Below are 19,193 nucleotides of genomic sequence, written 5' to 3'. Positions count from 1 at the left end.
GTGAGAAACAAGATTCTCTGGTCTGATGAAACAAAGACTGAACTGTTTGGCCTCAGTTCCAAGCATCATATCTGGAGGAAACCAGGCACCGCTCATCACCTGTGCAATACCATCCCAACGGTGAAGCATGGTGGTGGTAGCATCATGCTGTGGGGGTGTTTTTCAGGGGCAGGGACTGGGGACTGGTCAGGGTTGAAGGAAAACGGAACGCAGCAAAATACAGAGACATCCTTTAGTGGCGCTCCGATCAGGAAATTTGAGGCAGATACCGATCTCCGATTTTCTTAACACTTAAGATTGGCCGATACAATTTTTTAAAAAAGTGCCCTTTGCCACATTTATCTCTCTGCACGTATAACAACGTTATTCTGGAGGCACGAGGTTTCAATAAACCTTTAAATGTCAAGCACACATTTTGCAGTGTATTATAGAAATACAATTGCAAAAATAAATAAAAATAAATCAATATTGCCTACAAACAGATGAAAGTACTGTAAGTCTATCAGGAATGTTTACAATATACTTGAGGCTGATCTGTGTGCAAATGTTTCAACAATATGTTTCTGAGCAAGTTTAAGTTTGTTTGAATCACATTTTCTGAATAGATGTACACTCTATGTGGAGCATTTAAACTTTTTTTTAAATAAATTCTTGACCAGATAATTACCTTAAATCACTGGTGTGGATAGAAATATGGTCAACTTTAAGAGACAAATAGATGAGCTGTGAAATCATCACTTGCGATACATTAATATAAACATTTAAAGTAGTGAAAACTATTTATGATGTCATATCTTAGTTAAAGTTACTTTCGACAAGCTCCAGCACACAATAAACAGAGAACGCAAACAGAGTCGAGACCGATTTGAAATCACACTGTGCGCATTTTTGTAAATAAGGGTTACACTTTAGTAATATTGACTTCTCGGACTAAATAATTTGTTGTCAAACTACTTTTTCTCATTTTATTTGGATGATTTGGTTAATTGATTTGAAATCATTATTCATGCCTTTCCGAATGTTTCGATTGTTGAAAGAGCACCACAAATGGACGCATGAACCGCAGCAGTGAAGCGAGATGGCTGGATACATGCAATACAAACAACTGGACCACACATCTTATCTCTGGTAGGTCAAATAAATGTTAATCAACTAACAGTCATTTTGATTCTAATTCCTTTCTAATTGTTTACATCCTTGAAATGGTCTAATATATACCATATACTCCCCCAAAAAATATGTGGGTAGTTGAGAAATGACAAATGGACGTGAACTTTAAAGTTAAAATGTATATTTGTATAAGGATAATAAAGCTCCCTCTTCCTAATTTACAAGCTTTAAAAACACCCTGTTTACTTCCATGTTTGCAGTGTCACATTTTCAATGATCACAAAGAGAATGCCAAATTAGAAACAGATTTTGTGAGTGATTCTACAAAACTCACAAAGTCTACAAAATTGTATTTTATATTTTAGGGCAATGTAAAAATACATAACCAATCATTTTCAAATCGATAGATGACAGAAATTTTGATAAATTACAGTACAGTTTTAAAACTACTACACAACATGTTTTATAACAGTACATTAATAACAACAGCTCTAAAGATAAAATGTGCTGAAAGCAGAAACTAATAGAATTGCCGTTATCCATTAAAATACTATAAGTGAGTAAACCAGCCATTTGAACAACATAATTACTAAGCAAATGTTAATTAATTCTGAAACCTCACGAAACGGTAACAAGAGCCATAAAGACTGTGGACTGATTACATTTTGTCCTACCTTTCAATGAGTTCTCAGGGTGTTTTGTGGATCTTGTTGCTGTTCTTTGTCTCTTTAAATATGCTGGACATTTCACAGTCATTTATGCAAACTGCTTATCAGACCTTTTGTTCAGGGCCCTCCCACTGGTGTTTTGTGTTTCTTGATTCATTCTTAGTTATTATTTATTCAATACTCATAGAGAGGAGAGTAGATGTTCATGATCATTCATGTCCATTCATAGATGTGTATGAATGTAATTTAAAATGCAACCAAACATGTCAAACTTTTATATTTGGACTTTTGAAACAACTAAACAATATAGTGTATGTAGAAAGTTAAAGCATACAAGGGACGGGTCCGTCCCTAATGCTCACTCTCTCCCCAGATCCAGCTGGTCCTTCCTGTGATCCTGAAGCACGCTCCGGCGCCTCTTCGGTTCATGAGGGGGACCTTGAATCTCTTGAGTCTGCGTACTTCGAGATACTCACCTCTGAGCATTCCGCACATGATAATAAAGCAATGGAGGAATTACTCGAGGTGGTTACTCGTGCGGTGGCCAGGCTTCAATTAGACTGGCCAACTCTCGTGCTCTTGTGAGCACAACTACACAACCGTAAGGGGTCCTGACATCTACAGTGTGGCAGCATGAGTATTTTCGTTCCCAAAGTGCTAAATCAGCGCGGCATCAAAGTGTAGCTTTTTGATAGGGAACATCTTGGGTTACTTAACTGTAACCCCTGTTCCCTGATAAAAGTGGTATGAGATGCTGTGCTTCATTGCCGCACTGAGGATGCCCCAGGACTGCTCTTCAGACAAAATACCTGATGATGCACCTAAGGCGCATTTATTTATAGCCCATCCTGATAATGTCACCGGCGGAGGCTATACATTTTTGTCAATTTCTTTGATGTGTTGCACACATATTCACAGCTGGTCACTCCTAAAGATGTTCCCAAAGTGCTAAATCAGGGGTTACAGTTAAGTAACCCAAGACGTTCCTCCAAAGTCGCCTTCAGCTTGATCACTGGGGTTCTAAATACAGGCATTATTTAATTTGTATACACAATTTTCATTCATATTTAATCAAACTGCACAATGATCACTCTTTAGAGAGACTTTATAGATATTACAGTTTAATTTTTGTTAATGCATGATTTTCTATAAAGCTGCTTTGAAACGATGTGTATTGTGAAAGGCGCTATACAAATAAAAATGACATGACTTGACATGGGGGTCTAGGGGAGCCTAAAATCACAATTTCAGATAATTGCAAAGAATTTGTGACCTTAAGAAGTGCAGTTTCGGTACTATGCAAAGATTACGGCTACCACCATTGTGCCATTGAGCAAGGCTCTGGGGGGATTGTCCCTGTAATAAGTGCACTGTAAGTCGCTTTGGCGAAAAGAACAGAAAAATTTAGACAGAAAAGCATCTGCTAAATTTGTAAATGTAAAACCAGACTGAAATATGTCTAAAATATCATACGGGCTAAGATAAGAATTTAACTAAACATACACAACGCTCCCCAAGAGTTTTGAGATAAAAGGCAGTTTGGAAATAGGCTTAAGGTTAATAAATGACAGTTGGGTCAAGATGTGGTTTCTTAAGCAGTGGGTGCACAACAGCATGTATAAAACTAGCAGGTAAAACTAGAGAGCTATTAATAATGATGATAACAGCTGGACTCGTGGTTTCAAAAACATCCTTAACAAGACATACTGGAAAGAAATCGGTCTCACAGTTGAAACATTTAGCCTTAGAAACAAGATCAGCTAGCTGGGCAGAGGTGACTGTTTAAAAACAAGTAGACAAGTACAGTCCAGCTGGTTAACATATCAGAGGGGGGATCGAATCTTTTTCGGCTTAATAGAAGCCTTGATCTCCAAGATTTTATTGTCAAAAAATTGTAGAAAGTTCTCATATGTTTCAAGAGAAGGAACAGGACATGTAGCTGAAGGAGGATTTAGCACAGAGTCAATTGAATGAAACAATACTTTGGGCCTATTTGCATTTACAGTGATTAGTTTAGACAGGAACTTTGCCTCTTTCACTGATCTTTGATAACTGGTAAAGCATGCCTTTAGTGATTCATATTTTTTTTTTTTTACTTTCGCTCTACCTTATGGCACTCTTGTCTGAGAGAGTGGACCTTTTTGGTCCTTCTTTTTTATAAAAAAAATATTTAATCTAATGCAGTGACATTCAGACTTTGCTAAATTGGCTGAAGTATCCAAACACAGTTTGGGGCAACTATTATTTTCTTTCAAATGTCCTTGTGAAATGTAAACGAAGCTCCTATGCAAAACAATTGTGTCACTTTAGAACAAAGCATGATTCCAGCAATGCAAACGTCATGGGTTTGTTTTGGGAATACACAAGCTGGAAAAAACTTTTTTGAAAGCAATGAGAATTGCTTTGGATTAAAGCTCAACCCAAATGCATATATGTCAATTTGGCATTGAAGGTTTTTTATTTTTACAAATTGCAAAAACATTGCTATTGTTGTTGTTGTTGACTTGGCACTGGTTTGTGAAGATGCTTGCATATGCAAAGCTTAAAAATGTGTTGTCTGGAGGTCATCTGTATTTGGGTAAACACAAGGATGTTCGTGAATAGCAGAGCACATTATCAGGTCATGCTAACATTTTAACGTATTGAGTGTTTTTTAAGGGCAAAATGTAACACAAAACAGACAGGGAGACCAGGATGATGCCACGGTCCTCATAAGACAAAACACTCAACCTGGCAAGTAATTACTTTTCTGATTAAATTGAAATAATCATAAATAAAATTGGAATTGTGCAATCATCTGTCATAGCACCTCATAAAACAGTGTCTCGTAATTTTCCTCTCAAGCATCTTCAAACCTTCCCTGTCATAGGTCACAAAGTGCTAACAGCACTTATCAAAATATCAAAAGCCACAACATGTTTGTTAGATCCTATACCAACTAAGCTCTTAAAAGAGGTATTCCCTGAAATCTCAGAACTTCTTAATAATATTAACTCCTTGCTATCCTTAGGACAAGTCCCAAGAAACTTTAAAATGGCAGTTATCAAACCGCTTATTAAGAAGCCATAGCTTGATCCTGGAGAATTGGCTATTACAGAATTATTTCAAATCTCCTCTTTATGTCGAAAATACTAGAAAAGGCAGTTACCTCCCAATTATGTTAATTTCTACAGAGAAATAGTATATATGAACAATTTCAGTCAGGATTTAGGCCTCATCACAGTACAGAGACTGCACTTATCAGAGTTACACATGACTCTTATCATCTGATCATGGCTGCATTTCTCTTCTAGTGCTTTTAGATCTTAGTGCTGCATTCGACACGATAGATCACGACATTCTCTTGAATAGGCTAGAGAATTATGTTGCATTAGTGGAGTTGCATTAGCATGGTTTAGGTCCTATTTATCAGACCGCCACCACATTGTCTATGTAAATGAGGAATTGTCAAACCAAAAGAAAGTTAAGTATGAAGTGCCACAGGGATCAGTTTTAGGGCCTCTGCTTTTCTCCTTGTATAAGCTTCCCCTGGGAGATATTATTAGGAATCGTGGAATAAGTTTCCACTCTTATGCTGATGATACCCAACTTAATATTTCTTCTAAACCCAATGAAAATTCCAAAATCTCCAAATTAGCAGAGTGTATCAATAAAATTAAAGATTGGATGCCCAGACATCTCTAAAAATAAGCCACTAAAATATAATGTGATTCTCGATGGATGAACTGTTACATCATCTTCAACAGCGAAGAACTTAGGTGTTATATTTGATACCAATCTGTCCTTTGAAATCAAATGTTTGCAGAACGGCTTTCTTCCACCTGAGAAATATTGCTAAATTACGACACACTGTTGCTGATGCCAAAATACTAATTCATGCGTTCATGACCACAAGATTATTCTAAAAAATGTTTTTAGAAAGTTCTCACAGGTTTCAAGAGAAGGAACAGGGCATGGAGCTGAAGCAGGATTTAGCACAGAGTTAATTGAATGAAACAATACTTTGGGCCTATTTGCATTTACAGTGATTAGTTTAGACAGGAACTTTGCCTCTTTCACTGATCTTTCATAACTGGTTAAGCATGCCTTTAGTGATTCATATGAGACTTGGAGTTGATTTTTTTTTTTCACTTTCGCTCTACCTTATGGCACTCTTGTCTGAGAGAGTGGTCCTTTTGGTCCTTCTTTTTTATAAAATGCTTTAATCTAATGCAGTGACATTCAGACTTTGCTAAATTGGCTAAAGTTCCCAAACACAGTTTGGGGCAACTATTATTTTCTTTCAAATGTCCTTGTGAAATGTAAACGAAGCTCCTATGCAAAATAAGTGTGTCACTTTAAAACAAAGCATGATTCCAGCAATGCAAACGTCATGGGTTTGTTTTGGGAATACACAAGCTGAAAAAAAGAAATATATTTTTTGAAAGCAATGAGAATTGCTTTGGATTAAAGCTCAACCCAAATGCATAAATGTCAATTTGATATTCAAGTTTATTTTTTATTTTTACAAATTGCAAAAACATTGCTATTGTTGTTGTTGTCGACTTGGCACTGGTTTGTGAAGATGCTTGCATATGCAAAGCTTAAATATGTGTTGTCTGGAGGTCATCTGTATTTGGGTAAACACAAAGATGTTCGTGATTAGCAGAGCACATTTTCAGGTCATGCAAACATTTTAACGTATTGAGTGTTTTTTTCTTCTTGTTTACATATGCAAATATAATTAGGTGTGTACTTGGCCCTATTTGACATTTATAATTTTGATTACAAAATGGCCTACAACAAAATAACACAACATGCACAACTTTTGGAAAAGAATTATGTTTAAAAATATATGAATATGTACACTCCATACATTTTTCCATGGTTGAATAACACAGCAAAAGAAAGATTTCCATTTGATATCAGCAAGTGTCAATCAAATGCTTCTGCCATTAAAGCTGCACTATGGAAATGCAAATTGCCATTATAGATTAAGTCCATAAACAATCAGTGTTCAAAACAATGTCCTTACCTGACTCCGATTCACTTTAAGCCTAAAACAATCATTTGTATTTTGAGCTGTCAGATCGATTTGGCACAAAATTGCAGGCTTATTTTGCTCATTCTTATGTCATTATGTCATTTCGTAAACACAGAAATGAAGAACCGCCTGTCACATGTTCCGGCAGTGGAAACAACGCTGTGCAGTTCAGGACAGCATAGCTGCAGTCTAGATGTTTATCCGTTAACTGTTTGATCATGTTGTTTACTTGCTATAATACTTGGATATGTGATCTGGTAGGGTTGTTGAATCTTAATATTGGTTGTCATGCTTGTATGTATTGAACATTACTTGTGTGTTAACCGATCACGGTGTATCTATATCATCCAGTGAATTTACTGTAACATATACTAATATTCGTGACTGATTATTTTATAATGTTGCTGCAGTTTCAGGTTCCATATGAGTGTGTGTGCAGTTGTTTTCTCATTTCTTTTGTCTAAATTGCAGAAATGCACAAGCTATCACTGGTTGTCCTTTTAGCAGGTAGTTTGTTTGTGTACAATGCATAATCATCTCAAGTTGCTTTAAATGTACTGATTTTATGGCATATTAATGCAGTACCGCCGCTCCCTATAAGCAGACACGCAGTCTGAGTAGGGCACCAACTCCCTAAGGTGGCACCATCTTACCCTAGGAGGGCCCCTAGAAAGTCCACTTACTCGCACGCTATACGTTATTCAAGGACACGAAAGCAGTTGCGGAACACAGATGATAATAAAGACAGCATGCATAGATGTTCATGATCATTCACTCAATAAAGACAGCATGCATACTGTACAGCAAAATGTATTGAGACAAAACATTGTACTTAGATAACCTTTTTCGTCAATAATGATATGTACATCACAATATAAACATTTGTTATGGAAATTGATTTAAAAACTTCTGAAAAATTACGTTTTCAATTTTTGGGTTATGTGGCCAACTTAAAGCTGACTAAGTAACTTTGCTCTCTAGTGACATCTGTGGTTGTATTGCAAGCAATTTACAGAAGAACACTTGAGGTGAATTGTTTCAGAACTGCTCTGGTGGATGAATCTCTTGATTTGTGTGGGATCATGACTGGAAGATATTCAGAACCAGAGTTATAACATGCTATTTTCATGTTGATATAATTATGTTATACGATTAAACATTAAAAATGATATATTACTTGATTTGATGAAGATAAACAACACTCTAATTTATATATTTTTAATGAATGAATTGTACACTTTTCTGACACTACACTCAAAGTGCTTTTACATAGAGAACAGAGGACTCTCCTGAATCACCACCAGTTACAAGTATATTTTAATATGATTATTCAAGTGTTTTGTCAATACTTATAAATTTAAGAGGCGCAACTGCTGATTCGAGTTTAGTGAGTTTTTTCATTATTTTTACATTATTAATCTTGTCGAAATCAATGATGAATCAATGATGAAGATGTTTGTTGACGAAAGGTTTATTGGTTTAGTCAAGGATAATGAACATGAAAGGAAAAAAGTGGGATACTTGGGATATCTATACTGTTCTTTGAACAATTATAAACTTCTGCATGTTTAACATTGCTGAAGGCCTTTATTAACCTATAAGTAATGAGTCAAGTGTTACCACATAAGAATCAAGGAATTACTAATGATCTGGACCATTATTCTAAAGTGAGGGTCATGGTAACACATTATTAATGAATGAGATCTTACTGTTTCCTTCCTTGGCAGTTAAAGGTTATCTGGACAATTATTCTAAAGGTCTTCCCCGCTTTCTAGGACCTGGGAGGGAGTCAAGGGGGAGGGAAAAGCAAAAACAAAAGACATGGAAAGGCCAACACGGAGTGACAGCATGAGAGAGAGAGGAGAGAGTGAAAAATAAAACGTACTCGCCGGTTCTCTAATACACCATAGCCTGGTCCTCAGTCACTCCTCCACCCTCTAGTGGAGGGCAGCCACTCTTCCCCAGGTGGATCGGTGGCAGTCCTCCGGCCCCTTGTGAACGGAATGTCTCGCTGTATTTTGGTGGATGATAGGGGTCTCCTCCACCCCTGGCAGCGGTTCTCTTCGCTCCAGTCGGGCAGTAGTGAGCCACTCCCTGCTCGCGGACGGTGGCCGCTGCTGCCAGGGGTCTCCTCCGCCCCTGGTAGCAGCCTGACTACTGCAGGTGGTCAGTAAGGAGCCCCTCCTCCCCTCACAGTCAGTGGTCGTTCCTACGCTTTCAGGAGGCCGGGCTCCTCCATCCTCCGGCGGATGGCTGGCTGCTCCTTTGGAGTGGATGGTAGTGGCAAGAACTCTACTACGGCACATTTATCCTCCTTCCCGGGCTTCGGCACCAATGTACCAGGGTAAACAGGCAAGGCAGAGGTGAGAACCTGACAAAGAATTCAAGTAATATTTAATTAAACAAAATCAAACAAACATAAACACAGCTCTCTCTCTCTCGATGGCTTGATTAGCCTGATTAGGGGCCAGGCCTTCGATGATAATTAGTCTGGGACCTGTTGGAGTGTGAGGGCTAAATGTCCGGGAACTTGCAAGTGCCTTGGTGTAAGAGTGGAGTAATATCTCACAGCATGAACTGGCAAATCTGTTGCAGTCCATGAGAAGGAGATGCACTGAAGTACTTAATGCAGCTGGTGCCACACCAGTTACTGACTGTTACTTTTGAATTTGAAATCTTTTATTTTTTTTGCTGAGTTTATTACATTTACATTTATGCATTTGGCAGACGCTTTTATCCAAAGCGACTTACAGAGCACTTATTACAGGGACAATTCCCCCTGAGCAACCCAGAGTTAAGTGTCTTGCTCAAGGACACAATGGTGGTGACTGTGGGGATCGAACCAGCGACCTACTGATTAACAGTTATGTGCTTTAGACCACTATGCCACCACTCTTATTCCTAGTTTATAATATATATAAATTCAAATCTGTTATATACAGATGCAGGGGAATGTCTGGCAGAAGAGTTATGGTATGTTGGATAAATAGACTAAGCGGTGTATTGCACATTAATTATTGCTCAATGGGGCAGTTTTAACAGTTCAAGAGATGGATAGCTTGAGGGAAAAAACTGTTCCTTTATCTGACTGTTCTGGTGCTCAGAGCTCTGTAGTGTCTGCCAGAAGACAACAGTTCAAAAAGGTAATGGGGCAGAGTGATTTCTCCTGCTTTTTTCCTCACTCTGGAAGTGTACAGTTCTTGAAGGGGGGCAAGGAGCAACCAATAATCCTCTCAGCAGTCCGAACTGTCCTTTGTGGTCTTCTGATGTCAGATTTCATAGCTGAAACAAACCAGACAGTTATTGAAGGGCAGAGGACAGACTCAATGACAGCTGACTAGAACTGTATCAGCAGCGCCTGTGGCAGGTTGAACTTCCTCAACTGGCTCACTTCAGGTCCTGTGAGATGGTAGTGCCCAGGAACCTGAATGACTGCCACAGAGCTGTTTAGAATGGTGAGGAGGGTCAATGTTGTGGTGAGGGGGGTCAATGTTTAATAATGCATTACCATGACCCTCACCTTAAAATATTTAGTAATTCTTTCATTCTTATGTGGTAACACTTGGCTCATTACTTATGGGTTGCAACAATTATTTTAAAAAGACCCCCAGCAATATCAAGGCCAATGTTTATAATTTGTAATGAACAGAAGAGATTTCTGTAAGTTAAACTGACTGTTGGCACTTTTCCACTGCATGTTACGGTTCGACTCGCCTCAACTCTACTTGCTTTACATTTCTGTGCTTGCATTTCCACTGCAGTTTAGTGCCACCTAAACTTTGGTTGGATTATAGGCTGATCGTCATAGTTGCGCCACCTCTACTGCCATGACATCATTTTAAACACGACACAAACTGACCAAAACAATAACATGACTGCTAGCTGTTAGCTACTAGCTCATTGTGCTGCATAAAGCAGGTGTTGATGGTGATTTTACACAAGTGTAACAGTTCAATTGGTCTGGTTGTTTTAGAAGCAAGCTTCCAGTAGCTGGTCAACTAAACTAAATAAAATGAAGCATTCAAGCAGTGTAGAGTTAATGTAACAAAACGTACCTCCTCCATTTGATTGAACCACTGTTCTGTAGTCACTTTTATTTCTTTTTTTTACTTTTCCCTACACTGTTGGTAGGTCCGGTGGTAGCCGTTTGTGGCCAACAGCTGAGACACTTCCTTAGAAACGTTTTTGTTTCGCTCATCGCTAATGAGTGGACCATCTGCAAATAGTTTATTGACCGTGGCGTGGTTTTGCGCACAGCCATTTATTTTTTCACATTTTGAAAGTCGCCTGAACAAATTATACTGTTATCGCTGTTGCTAACTTTAAAACTAGCGGGTTGATGTCGTGTGTTGGAAATACAGTGACACTGGTAGTAATGATTCTTTCTGACCAATCAGTGATCTGCAGGATTTTGACGTCATATTTAATATCAGCTCGACTCGCTTGGAACCTCAACCGAGGTGGTAACAAAAAAAGTATCAGGTACCAGGTACTATCCACAGTGGAAACCCCCCAAAAAAGTGAGCAGAGTCGAGTTGTAACGTGCAGTGAAAAGCCCCATATTATACTCTAGCAGACACTGTAGCCTGTTATGTTCATAAATGAATTACAGCAAAGAACACACTTGAGGTGCATGTTTCTCTGAAGGTGCATTTCATGATTATGTTCACAATAACAACATAATCATTAATATTTTATATATATGTTAATGTTTTGATTAGTAATTCATAATTAGTAGTTATTTTAAACTAGCCATAGTTAGTTGATAGTTCTCAATGAGGAAAATCAAATTCAGTAATTATTGATCACCTTACAGTGAACTACTTCAGTCATCGTCCTCTAATAAAGCAGAGTTTAGTTTCCAATATGAACTATAGGTGCTTGAATAAGAAAATGAGTTATCAAAAGATAGAATTATGGATTTATTATCGGACAATGGAGAATGCAAAATTGTAGTGACATAATCAAATAAAGAGTCAGATATTAACCAGAAGTCAATCCTAGACCTCAGTGAACCAGAACTGTTAGACCAGGTAAACTGTGAAGCGTGAGGAGGTTTATCCCTCCAAATGTCAATTAGGCCAAATCGGGAGATTAAATCACAAAGCCTGATGATCCATTAGATAATTTAGGTGGTAAGCGTGGCGTCCTTGTTGCCGAGCCTTCTCAACAAGAGGCCAAAGTTAGTTACGCTGTTCTTGATCTTTGGGGGACATATCTTCTGCGAAACACAAGTGGAGCACACTACCAAGTGGAGAAGTTCTTTGCAGCTTTCCCGACCTAGTCATGAAGATCACGCATTGTGAACTTAATAATAATTCAGCAACATTTTTGAACAGAGGACAGAGCGTCATCACTCCTCACTTTTCCCAAACGGTGTACCACATCGATAAGCTCATGAGATTTGCCAGCAAAAGCTGGAATGAAAGCCTCACATATATCCAGAACTTTGAAAACCTGAGGTTTTCTTCTGGTTGTTCGGGCAGGCCGTGGGCCCCAGATTCCATCTCCTCTTATATCTGGAGAGATCCTGTACTTTGTTCTCCAACTCACTGATTCTTTGTTCCTCATTTGTTACCCGTTTATTGACTCGCTCCACTTTTCCCTTTACACCTTTAATTGAATCAGAAATTCAACTGATCTCTTCACCTCCTCGATGCCTTTATCAAGGATGTCAGCTCTTTCATTGATGATGGACTTGAGATACGTTATTATCCTAGTGGCTAGAGGAGATTGTACATCTTCATCGCCACCATCATCATTTTTGCCTATTTTGTGCATTGGTTCCTTTATCGGAGTTTCAGGCAGTGGAACGATTGCAGATCAGGCACCGAGCTCTAAAGATGAATCCATCGGTTTAGATTTGCATTTCTTATCTTTTGTCAAAGTCCAAAACCCTCCAGAGTACTCACAGTACTGATGAGAAAGATTAAACTGATGACGGAAAGTGAGATTTGTTAACTAGCAACTATCTAATTAAAAACAGAAGTTCACGTGAACGAACTTCACAAAAGCAAAAAAGAAGATGAACCAAAATGAACCCCTAACTGATCAGAAAATGCTTCCGAGTTCAAATGATATAATATTGAACGAAATGCACTTAAAATGACAAGTTAAAACACAAATGTATCATAGGACTGATTCACCCACGCTATCAACCTCACACCGCCATTTTTCTCCTCCAAAGTTAACATTTCACACCAAATGCTCTTTTAAGAGTCTCTTCAATCCCACTGACGGATCATTTCCAGTCTGGCTTTATTTTAGGTGATATCAGAAGTTATTTTTGTTCTTGTGTGTTTAGTGGATTTTGGAGTTCCACATAATCAACTCTCACAAGTGTCATTTAAGCGCTAGTCACGAATAGTTTCTGCTTCATGGGTTTACTTGCACTAAAAATAATGAGTAATTATTTACTGAATGAGCTGCCATTACTATAGATTTCTTTTTTATTGCTAAGAACAAGCTTTGTGACAACTAGCCCCCAGTCGGTCCCCACATATAAAGTTAATTTTAGTGAAGCTGCTAGTTTAACTGTTTCCTGATTTATTCATCTCAATAAAACAAATGTGACAGGAATCATGCAAAGTTCAGTTTTGCTCTTTAATTCGCAATTATCTCAATGTAACTGTGTCTCTTTTTAGTGTCAAATTTTGTCGTCTCTCGACGCATATCTCCGGTCTGATCTACGAGGAGACTCGCGGCGTGCTGAAGGTGTTTCTGGTGAACGTTATACGTGATGACGTCACATACACTGAACACGTCAAGAGAAAGACGTCACTGTCATGGACGTTGTGTACGTGCTGAAACGACAGAGACGAACTCTGAACGGATTCAGAGGATAAACGACTTTATTCTGGAGAAACTAAACGCGCTTTTAAGAGTCACACAATATCATACAAATATTGAGTTTCCAAGTGGTAGATTAATCAAAGAGCGTTGATGAAATTGTGTTTTAAGTCTGGACCTTCAAATGTTTTTTCTTTAAACATGTTTCCCAGTATTTAATTAAGGGTTTTTCCTTTTATTTAAAACGTTATTTACATCTGCTACAAATAGTCACTTCAGATTCTTGAAACTGGTCGTAGAGGAGTGATATTAAATTAATATTATACATTATTTTATCCACTTAAACACATGAAGTCTCCACATGATCGTGTTTTAATGTGTATGAAGAACTCTGAAATTACACAGTTGTGACTCAATCAGAAAATAATAATAAGTTAAAGGAATAAAGGAACTGAATCGTGTTGGTGATGGTTGTTGTCAATCACGAGGCAATGGGCGGGACTAACATTTAGAAGCCTCTGATTGGCTGTTCTGTGTCCAATGAAATCATTTCAGGGGTTGTTCCATAAAGCCAAGCAATCACAGAGGACTTTTTGTCCCCAGAGAAATTAGCATAAATGAGTTTATAAATACTTGTGAATTTCCGCTATTGAAGAAGAACAGATCGCTTCCTTATAAAATTAGCATGCTGCGATATGTCAGATTAATCTCAATGTTTGGTGAGTGTCACACTTTACAGCATCATGTCGGATCCAGTGAAGTTCGCGCCGAAGAAAGGATTCAAGAAGACCGTCAGTAAATCTGTCGGTAAAGGAGGAAAGAAGCGCAAGAGGTTCAGGAAGGAGAGTTTCGATATCTACATGTATAAAGTCCTGAAGCAGGTTGATCCTGACACCGGGATCTCCTCCAAGGCGATGGGAATCATGAACTCTTTCGTCAACGACATCTTGGAGCGCATCGGCGGTGAAGCGTCTCGTCTCGCTCACTACAACAAGCTCCACCATCACATCGAGAGAGATCCAGACCGCCGTGCGTCTGCTGCTGCCCGCTGAACTGCACAAACACGCCGTGTCTGAGGCACAAAGCACCAAATACACCAGCTCCAAGTCCAATAATATCTGTGTCCTCCATTAACACAAACACTCTTTTAAGAGTCACACATGTTCTCGTTTGAAGAGTTTGGATCTTTACAGAAAGTTCAGTAGGGCCTAATGGTTAAAGTTTTATTTGTCACCCAGTCAAACTTCTCGTAAATGTGCAAAATATTATAGAAAGTTTAATAGAAATAACAGAACTTGGTTACTAATTAATCCTAAATCAGGGTAATTTTCAGTAGAGGTTAATGTCTGATAAATGAATCACTAATATTTGTTAAAAGGCAACATGCATTGAGATTTTCTGCTTGTTTTCACAGTATGTTCTAGAAGGTCCAAAATGACGTCACTACACATGAACCTTATTTGTATCCTTCAGTGTTCAGTAATACAGTGTTAAAGTCTGTTTATCTTCAGATGGAGCAGATCATGAAGCAGAAGGGGGTGTCAGAATATGCCAAACTTTCATGGGACAAACTAAAGATGGGAATGTTTTCCTAAAGAAGAACCAGAAGTGTGATGCCACTAAACAGACTCTCAATTGAAGAGGTAATCTTTAGTTTGTCCCATGAAAGTTTGGCATATTCTGACACCCCTTCTGCTTCATGATCTGCTCCATCTGAAGATCAACATTCTGAGATGGGTAAATTATATCATTTTATTGTATTTTGTCATATTTTCTGCTTAGTAACACCCTTTACAGTATCTGAAATGTTAACAGTATTAAATCCATTTTAATAACATTAATTCATGTTGTTGTTTTTTTTTTTTACCTAAAGGTGATTTTTAGGTGAAATGTTACTTAAAATGCTAAAAATCTAAATATATGTATATATTCTAGTGATTAAAAATAAAAGGTGACATAAATAAACATTTAACAAAACATTGATTACCATAAATCTATCTTCCTCCACTCTTATTATGTGAGATTGTTTCATTGGTTTCAGTGAGAAATCGATCAGTCGTCCCTCTTGTGGATAAATTGTAAATTGTGCAGAACTGATGAGACTGCCATTGTTTAACAGTCACAGGATCTATAGGGGTGCTATCGGACGACTGCCATTACACAACAAATATACTGCATGAATTTGCACCTGAATACTTTCAAATATTTTCTATGCACTTTAAACCCTGGGTCCCTCATGTTTATAAAGAAAACAGACAGTCTGGGGAAAGTATATGGCAATTGAAATACATCAAGCAGCATTAAATACTGTATATTATAATAACATGAAATAATAGTTCACAAGACATCAGTATTGACTTTATTAACAAGTTTTTACACACTAGGAATTTGCTTTGGTGTTTGATGCATACAATAAATAATAAACATAATAAGATAAATAAAAAACAATATTTAAGATACATTATATAGAGAAAAATGAAACTGACTGGTTTTAATAAAGGAGCTGTTCAGTTGTGCAGAATATGAACCAGAGAATGTGCAAATGTTCACAGTTTGAGTTTAATAAAAAGTGCAATAGACCAGATAAATGTTCTTTACATTCACGCAAGACTGATGTGGAAACTATGTTAATGCAACGTGTAGTGTCTATGGAGGTGGGATAAGAGACATGTCGGGGGTCCTAGGCAGGCCCGGATTACCAATGGGCATTATGGGCACGGGCCCAGGGGCCCATGCGCACTTGGGGCCCAAGCGAGGGGAAGATTTATTTTTATTTATTTTTTTTTTTCATTTCCGAAAACGGAGCGTATATTTGCACTACGTGCCGGCCCGGTGCCTGTCTTTTTAGCAAAAAGACGCTCGACACAAAATAACTACTGTAGCGTAAGGCGTGAGGTGCATGATGGTAGCTTTTGACGCGTTCGGCCAGAGTTCGAATCCGCCTTTTGCCGAACTCGCTCTTCTCCCTTTTCCCAACACATGCAGGTACTTACTGCTGGTGGTGACACGTACGCGTGCATTTGAGCAACACTGGCAACAAAACTAGCACTAGTGTAATTGCTAAATAAGTTAATTGCCATTATGCAACGTTTTAGAAAAGTATGAATTAGCAGAATATCCAGTGTTATGAAAACAGTAGGTCAACATAACTACAATGCATTCTTTAATTCCCTGTCTTATTCTGCCCTCTGGCATATCGAAATTAATACAAACCTTAACATAAAGAGACGGACAGTGTTATTAACAGACAGTAAAAATCATACTAATAATACTATGTAAAATAAATCTGATGAGCCCAGAATATAAACTCAACGTGTTTAATTACACGTTATAAGCATTGCCGAATACACTCAAATGAGATCGACTCAGAAAAGACGTCAGTAAATGCACGCGTCACCTGCTACATCCTCTTTGTTGCATGCGCAAATTATGATCACTAATACAAAATACAACATTTTATTCACAAAAATGTCTCTATTTGTAGAAATTGCTGTACATTCGTTGAATTCTGAATTTTGCACACATAAGTTGAAAGCAATTTGTTTGTGGATAGTTGGCACAGGCTATCCTAGAAGAACATATCTGCAACATTTATCAAGTTCACGGATAATTGTGCGTGCATCTGATCTATTAAATTAGTATTATTAATCATTATGATACTAAAATCATAATAAAGTATGTATACTACAAAAAATCAGATGAGTCCAGAATATGAACGTAACGCGTTTAATTTCACGTTAAGTATTTTCCTCCCATATAAAACATTAAAGCTAAATGTGGCTTTATGCATATTAGAATGTCCCCTTATTATGTCGAAATAACGAGTTATTATTATATTGAAATAACGAGATAAGTTATTTTCTTCCTCTTTTTTTCACCTTAAAAAATGAACTTAGAACAACACAAACACAAAAGCGCCTCAGTGCACTGCCACTGATGGCCATTGAATCTCAGCTGGTCATGGACTTGGATTTTGATGACATTGTAACTGAGTTTGCTAACAGGAAAGCCAGGAAGAAGTCTTTTTAAGGGCAGCCGGAGAGAGGAGAGGAGGAGAGACAGACAGACAGACAAAAAAGTGAGGAGAGGAGGAGGTATTGTGTTTGTGTGTGTGTGTGTGTGTGTGTGTGTGTGAGAGAGAGAGAGAGAGAGAGAGAGAGAGAGAGAGAGAGAGAGAGAACAACTTACATGAAATATAGTATTATCAAAAAAAAAAAAAAAACAAGCTGCTTTATTTTACATTTGATTTACATTTACATTTAGGGCATTTGGTAGATGCTTTTATCCAAAGCGACTTACATGTAGGACATTTGTCAATAGTTGGACAGGTCATACACCAGCAATTGTAATTTGTATTGTAAGCAACCAATATTATACCATAATACTTACAGCATCTTGTAATGTGTCTACTACCATTTCACTATCAGTCAATCATCAAACAAAGTGCCATTAGGGGCCATGAATAATAAAGTGCTAAATACATAAGTGCAGAATTTTTTTAGTATAAAGAAGAGTAAAAAAGTTGAGTTAAGATGACCTATACTGTTTGCATCCTTTTCATCACAGGAAGAGGAGAGGGGAGAGAGACAAAGAGCGGCAGCCCCTGTAGAGCCGAGGAGTAGAGGACAGGAGAGGAAGAGAGAGACAGACAGGAAAGCTACATTAATGGGTGTGTGTACGTGTTTGTGTGTTAATTATGGAAGAATTTGATTCATATAACTGGATTGGTAAAGGTGAGGCACTATGTGCTTGCATATGCCAGCTAGTTGCTCGCTATAGGTGTTACCAGCAAATAGTATCCAAAAATTCAAAAGCTTGATTGTGTGGGTGGGGTGGGGGGCCCTACAAGACATTGTGCCCAGGGGCCTCTGAATTCTTAATCCGGGCCTGGTCCTAGGCCTTGTTAGTAGTAGGTATTATATACGTTGTGACAAAAATGATTTATGGCCTATGATTTAAGACTTAATTAGTGTACATTTGACCATTCCCTCCGGCAGTGAATGCTGTGATATGTGTTTGATCATATGTACTGATTTCTGTATTTAAAAGAGTAGAAAGATTATTAAACTTAAATGATGTGTAATATTTAATGGAAAACTGAGATGACAAAAAAAGTAGTATTACGTTTAAAATGTGTTTAAATTATGTCTTTAATGGGGTTGAAAACTTTTTGACAAAGAGAAGAAAATGTGTTTTTAAACATTAGGTTGTCTAACACATCTCTAGCATTGTCACTTTAAAGATGCTGAACAAAAACATCAAATGTATTTAAAACTTGTATTTCAACAAAGAGCATTTTAAATAGCATACATTCATTGTAAAATGCAGCACAAAATCTTCCGTTTAAAATCCTTTCATGAACTCATCCAGGGATAAGGGTGTAAGAAAGACGATGTTTAACATTAACCTAGCAAACAGGATACATTTTCTAAAAACATAATATATCATTTTAACTATATAAGACAGAAATCTTACATGACTCCGTTTAAAGTCCTTTCACGATCTCATCCGAAATGACAATGGCGTAAGATCAGTTGACACGCCCCCTCCGCGGGGGTGGAGCTTAACCCCTCCTAATCTTAGGAAGTGTTTGTGTGTTTTAA

General features: G+C 37.8%; 2 protein-coding genes and 1 pseudogene across 6 annotated transcripts in view; 1 reads left to right on the top strand and 2 right to left on the bottom strand.

Moving 5' to 3' along the window:
• LOC127645778 (basement membrane-specific heparan sulfate proteoglycan core protein-like) overlaps nucleotides 1-19,193 on the bottom strand; it is a 458,523-nt gene that overhangs the window by 289,580 nt on the left and 149,750 nt on the right. The gene's annotated exons all lie outside the window — the stretch shown is intronic.
• The window catches only part of LOC127643210 (macrophage mannose receptor 1-like), a 247,488-nt gene that overhangs the window by 203,741 nt on the left and 24,554 nt on the right, over nucleotides 1-19,193 (bottom strand). The gene's annotated exons all lie outside the window — the stretch shown is intronic.
• On the top strand, nucleotides 14,273-15,373 carry LOC127643503 (histone H2B 1/2-like; annotated as a pseudogene).

The sequence above is a fragment of the Xyrauchen texanus genome, chromosome 1 (genome assembly GCF_025860055.1).
Source record: "Xyrauchen texanus isolate HMW12.3.18 chromosome 1, RBS_HiC_50CHRs, whole genome shotgun sequence".
Taxonomy (NCBI): domain Eukaryota; kingdom Metazoa; phylum Chordata; class Actinopteri; order Cypriniformes; family Catostomidae; genus Xyrauchen; species Xyrauchen texanus.
This window is presented reverse-complemented; position numbering and strand designations above follow the sequence as displayed.